General features: G+C 43.0%; 1 long non-coding RNA gene across 2 annotated transcripts; it reads right to left on the reverse strand.

The window, feature by feature from the left end:
• Window positions 1-3,506: 3,506 nt before the first annotated feature.
• LOC126995927 (uncharacterized) lies at window positions 3,507-4,835 on the reverse strand. Of its 2 annotated transcripts, none has more exons than XR_007750835.1 (3): window positions 4,695-4,835; window positions 4,365-4,400; window positions 3,507-3,651 (listed from the first exon to the last, which is right to left on the reverse strand). It is a non-coding gene; the product is annotated as an uncharacterized LOC126995927 (long non-coding RNA). The 2 variants fall into 2 exon arrangements; XR_007750836.1 differs by lacking the exon at window positions 4,365-4,400 and adding an exon at window positions 4,485-4,520.
• Window positions 4,836-5,992: the final 1,157 nt, after the last annotated feature.

The raw sequence follows: 5,992 nt of genomic DNA on the forward strand, positions 1-5,992 counted from the left end.
ATCAAGGATAGTAAAGAGAATATCAAAAGCCTCTATTCAAATATTGACGGAAACTGATGAAAAGGAGTGTTCGAAGAAAGTGTGGAAAACTAAGAGAAGATAAAATAAAAGATCGGAATAAGGATATGGAAAAAAGAGAAAAGGGAAAAGAATATAAAAACGCCCAGATATTAAAACTTTCAATTCAAATACTGATGAAAGGAGAGTGTTCGAGCAGAGAATGGGAATCTTAGGGAAGGAGAAAAGAAGGAAACATGCTACGACGATCAGAAACTCAATTTGGAAGGTGTTTTGACAGGTTAAATGCGTAATAAATTCTAACAGATGGAGAAAGAACGTAACAGAGATGCAACCCTTATAAAACAGATCAGTTCGCATATGAAGCCGGAAAATACATCAACTAGAAAACAAGAAATGAAATCAAACATAATGGCTGAGGCGACCTTCCGAGTCACACTGAAGAAACATATCACAAAGCATATGAAAAATAATAGTCCATTTGACTATTTGAGGCTGACCTATGGGAGAAGGGCTTGGAGGAGAATATGGTGTTCGAGAGAGCAAGATACAAGAGGCCCATCAGAAATAGCAAGACTATATGAAAACAGGAAAAGCTACAGATGAAAAAATGAAAAGAAACCAACTTGACTGCCATCGATGACCCAACCCAACCCTTCCAAGACAGACTTCAGAAACAAGAGCCCATAAACATGTAAAAACCAAGCCTAAAGTACGTAGAACAAGACGTAGCCTAAAATAGAAACCAACTTTGACATCGGTGACCAAACCTTACGTGACACACTTCCGAAACAAGACCCCATAAACGTGTCCAGACCAAGGCCAAAGTTGAGAGGGAGAAAAAGACGCAATACGACAAGAGAATCCAAGAGTTCGTAGAAAGTTCCCCTGACCCACAACGCTGTATGGAAGTTGTCGGGGAAAGCGATGAAGTGTATGAAGCTACAGACACGGAAGTAACCATACGGAAGGAAGGAATCAAAGCGAAGTTAAGGGAGAAAAAGAACACCAGGAAGACAGTGACTTTGAGAGTTTTGAAAAGTTCACGACCCTCAAATGTGCATAAAAGTTGGCGAGGCGGTGGCGTCAGAGGCTACAGACGGGCATGAAAGTTACCGTATGAAAGGAAGCCGGAAGGAATGAAAGGCTTGACTGGGGAAAGACTCGGTTTCAGACGGTTCGAAAAAATGTTGGACAGCAGGAAGAGAGCGTGGAAGAGAAAGAAGTAGATGGGAAAGGGAAAGATGTAGATAGGAAGGGAAACAAAGGAAATATTATATATGGCAAGACGTGGGAAAGGGAAGGAAAGGAAAAATATTGTCAAGCTAGAAGTTTAAACAAGAAAACAGAAGAAAATATAGTAGAAAAATGAGGTCAGGAAGACACGGAAAGGAAGGAAAACTCTGTGAAGCAATTAGTATAAAAGAATAGAGAAAAATAGAAAAAATATTATGAGGAATGGAGTAAGAAAGAGGGTGGGAAAGAAAGGATTTTTTTTTGTTTGTCAAGAAGTTTGAAAATATAGAGAACCTAGAGGAAACATTAATAGGGGAATGGGGTAAGAAATAGGACGAGAAAGAAAGGGAAGATTCTGTAAGGCAAGCAGATTAAAAAATAGAGAAAATAGAAGAAATATCAATAGAGTAAATAGGTAAGTAAGTGGATGGGTTATGGGGAAGGTAATAGAGGTAAAGGTAAAAAAAGTGAAGAAAAATAAAGAGGAAGAAGGAAATCAGTACAAAATATAAACAGAAATAAAGAATTTAAATAATATTGATAACAAAACACAATAAACAAATAGAAATAAAGAAAAAATGTGAAAAAAAGAATATGAAGAAAGAAGGAAACCAGTACATAAAAGAAATAAGAAAATGAATAATAGAAAATAAAAAAAAAGATAATGGAATAAACAATAAGGGAAAAAAAGTGAAGAAGAAAAAGAAGGGCGAGGTAAATTAGTCCAAACACAAAGAGATGAATGAAAGCGATCCAACCCCCTGTTAAGACTCCTCGATTCCCCAACACCACTGGGATCTGGGTTAACTGAATCCTAACTTTTCTTTTTACACTCTTCTCTCTCTCTCTCTCTTCGTGGAGTGGCAATATATATATTTTTTTGTGTGTGTGTGTTTGTAAGTTGGTGTCTTGTTTGTGTTTTTTCGTTCTATTTTTTTGATTCGTGGAGGGGCAATAATTGGCTGCTTGTTTTCTTTTTTTTCTTTATCTTGTTTTGTATTTTTGTGTTGGTGTCTTGTTTGTCTTATTCGGGCCTGAGCTGTTTTTTGAAGACCGGCTTCGGAATGCGAGGAAGAAAAGTTTGGATCAATTGAATTGGTCCTTTTTTTCCCACTATCCACCCTCTCTTTGCTTTCACTCTTCTTTCTCTCTTTCCTCTAAGCACTGTCCACCTTTATGAAAACAGTGAGGAAATATATTAACTACTTACAAACCTTTACCTTTCCAATAATAAAGAAAAAAAAAACTGAGAAATTGAGTGTTTTTTAATTCAGCTTTTTTTTTCTTTCTTTCCCTTCTACGCAGTGTCCAGCCTCTATAAAAATATTTAAAAAAAGTGAGGGAAATGATGTTGCACAAGCTAGGTTCTTTTTTTTTTTTCTCTTTCCTGTACTTTTATATTTCAAACACAAAATGATGTGAGGTAAAAAATGTTGGCCGATTTAGGCTTTCATGAAATCTACGAGAGAGGCGGTGATGAATTGCTCTCCTTATCACTTCTTTTCTATTCCTTTACATTTCCAACACAAAAAAAGATGCCAGAAAAGGGATGCTGGATTCTATGGTCCGTCTTCCTAAACATTTCAAGACTTCCACCCACATTTGGCAAGGCTTTGGTAGAGGTTGTGTTGGTATTGGGTAGGCGGTGGTTGAGTGGTAGCGTGCTGGGCCCATATTCACCACGTGATAGACGACGCGATATCGAATCCCCACGCTACCAACTCGAATTTTTCAGTCACCGACGAGCGGCTTAAAACTACCCACATGCTGTCCTGGAGACCGCCCATCAACCCGGACTCTACAGGAAACCGTTCAAGTGAATCAAGAACGAGTTCCGGGGGGCAGCATGAGCCAAGAGAAGATGGCGCCACTATAAACACTTGCCTGCGCCATGACGGGCTGGGGCTGAACACCATCCAGGCCCCTCAAGCAAGCCTACCGGCGCCAAAGGCGTAGACGTAAAAAAAATAAAAAATAAAAAAATAAAAATAAATAAATAAATTCCACGGGTAGTTTTATGAGCCTGGTGATAGTTTGACAAGACCTCTGCACCATGAACGTGAAAAAATACTCATGAGAACCCGACTACCTCCTATTTGGCCTTTGGAAATAGTTTTTATAAGACTCGAAAGCGCCTGAAAATACCAATCTGTGTGTTTTTCTCTATCCTCTTCGTAGTCCCAAACATGGGTGTGGAGTCGGAGTCGGAGTCGCAACTTTAAAATTTCCTGGAGTCGGATTCGGATTCGGATTCGGAGTCGGAGTCGGAGTCGAAACCTTAAAATTTCCCAGAGTCGGAGTCGGAGTCGCAACCTTAAAATTTCCCGGAGTCGGAGTCGGAGTCGGAGTCGCAACCTTAAAATTTCCCGGAGTCGGAGTCGGAGTCGGAGTCGCAACCTTAAAATTTCCCGGAGTCGGAGTCGCAACCCTAAAATTCCCCGGAGTCGGAGTCGGAGTCGCAACCTTAAAATTTCCCGGAGTCGGAGTCGGAGTCAGAGTCACAACCTTAAAATTTCCCGGAGTCGGAGTCGGAATCAGAGTCGCAACCTTAAAATTTCCCGGAGTCGGAGTCGGAGTCGGAGTCGGAGTCGCAACTTTAAAATTTCCCGGAGTCGGAGTCGCAACCTTAAAATTTCCAAGAGTCGGAGTCAGAATCGCAACTTTAAAATTTCCAGGAGTCGGAGTCGCAACCTTAAAATTTCCAAGAGTCGGAGTCAGAGTCGCAACTTTAAAATTTCCAGGAGTCGGAGTCAGAGTCGGAGTCGGAGTCGCAACTTTAAAATTTCCTGGAGTCGGAGTCGGAGTCGCAACTTTAAAATTTCCAGGAGTCGGAGTCAGAGTCGGAGTCGCAACTTTAAAATTTCCCGGAGTCGGAGTCAGAGTCGGAGTCGGAGTCGCAACTTTAAAATTTCCCGGAGTCGGAGTCGGACTCGCAACTTTAAAATTTCCCGGAGTCGGAGTCGGAGTCGCAACTTTAAAATTTCCAGGAGTCGGAGTCGCAACCTTAAAATTTCCCGGAGTCGGAGTCGGAGTCGTACCTTAAAATTTCCCGGAGTCGGAGTCAGAGTCGCAACCTTAAAATTTCCAGGAGTCGGAGTCGGAGTCGCAACCTTAAAATTTCCCGGAGTCGGAGTCGGAGTCGCAACCTTAAAATCCCCCGGAGTCGGAGTCGGAGTCGGAGTCGGGGTCGCAACCTTAAAATTTCCAGGAGTCGGAGTCGGAGTCGCAACCTTAAAATTTCCCGGAGTCGGAGTCGGAGTCGCAACCTTAAAATCCCCCGGAGTCGGAGTCGGAGTCGGAGTCGGGGTCGCAACCTTAAAATTTCCCGGAGACGGAGTCGGAGTCGCAACCTTAAAATTCCCCGGAGTCGGAGTCGGAGTCGGAGTCGGGGTCGCAACCTTAAAATTTCCCGGAGTCGGAGTCGGAGTCGGAGTCGCAACCTTAAAATTTCCCGGAGTCGGAGTCGGAGTCGGAGTCGCAACCTTAAAATTTCCCGGAGTCGGAGTCGGAGTCGGAGTCGCAACCTTAAAATTTCCCGGAGTCGGAGTCGGAGTCGCAACCTGAAAATTTCCCGGAGTCGGAGTCGGAGTCGCAACCTTAAAATTTCCTGGAGTCGGATTCGGATTCGGATTCGGATTCGGAGTCGCAACCTTAAAATTTCCCAGAGTCGGAGTCGGAGTCGGAGTCGCAACCTAAAAATTTCCCGGAGTCGGAGTCGGAGCCGTAACCTTAAAATTCCTCGGAGTCAGAGTCGGAGTCGGAAATCCTTAACTCCAACTCCACACCCCTGGTCCCAAAAGCAAACAAAGAATTAAGTATAAGCTCATGGTTTAGGGTTTGGATGGTTACGTTTCCTACACTCTTTACATCAAGCCCCTCACAAAAAAAGTTTCCCCTTCTTTCTTTTCACTTGCTTCCCGCCCCCACGTAAACAAATAAGTATAAAATCATATCTTTGAGGGTTACGTTTCCAGCCCTCAACATCACGTCCTCCACAAAAACAGTGAGCGAGAAGATAATGCTAAAGAAATAAATGAAACCAAATAATGAAACTCGTGCCCTTGACAAGATGAGGAAATAGTGCGTTCCATGTACCCTTCATTCTCAATAAGGGAGGAAAGGAGGGAGGGAGAGGGAGTAGAGGAAGAGGGAGTAGAGGGAAGCAGGGAGAGAAAGAATAGAGGGGACGAAAAGGAGGAGAGCAAGAGGAGGATAGGAGATGAGAAGGTATGCGAGATAAAGGAAGGAGTGGAGAAAGATATATGGGAGAGAGGGAGGAGGAAAGGAGATAAATAATAGAGGAAGAGAGGGGTGGAAAGAAGAGGGTTGATGTAGGCAGAAGCGAAGAAAGGAGAGGGAGGGAAAAATAAAGGTGAGAGAGGAAGAGAGAAGGAGGGGAGATAGGATAAGTGAGAGAGAGAGAGAGAGAGAGAGAGAGACAACATTTATTAGCACATCTCTTTTATACTTTTTACCACCTGTGCTCTCTCTCTCTCTCTCTCTCTCTCTCTCTCTCTCTCTCTCTCTCTCTCTCTCTCTCTCTCTCTCGTTTATTAACCCCCCCCCCCTTCCTTTCCTTCCAACTCGGCTCCTCCCAAAAGGTGCAGGATCAAAACAGCTCCATTAATCTTTCTCGGCGTCCCTAAACCTCAACATAATGACATCGGCAGATTATTTTTGTCCACAAGTACACCTTTTATGGCCCTGAACTAAGGCTAGGGGGTAATAAATAATGGGT

This window comes from Eriocheir sinensis, chromosome 9, assembly GCF_024679095.1.
Source record: "Eriocheir sinensis breed Jianghai 21 chromosome 9, ASM2467909v1, whole genome shotgun sequence".
Taxonomy (NCBI): domain Eukaryota; kingdom Metazoa; phylum Arthropoda; class Malacostraca; order Decapoda; family Varunidae; genus Eriocheir; species Eriocheir sinensis.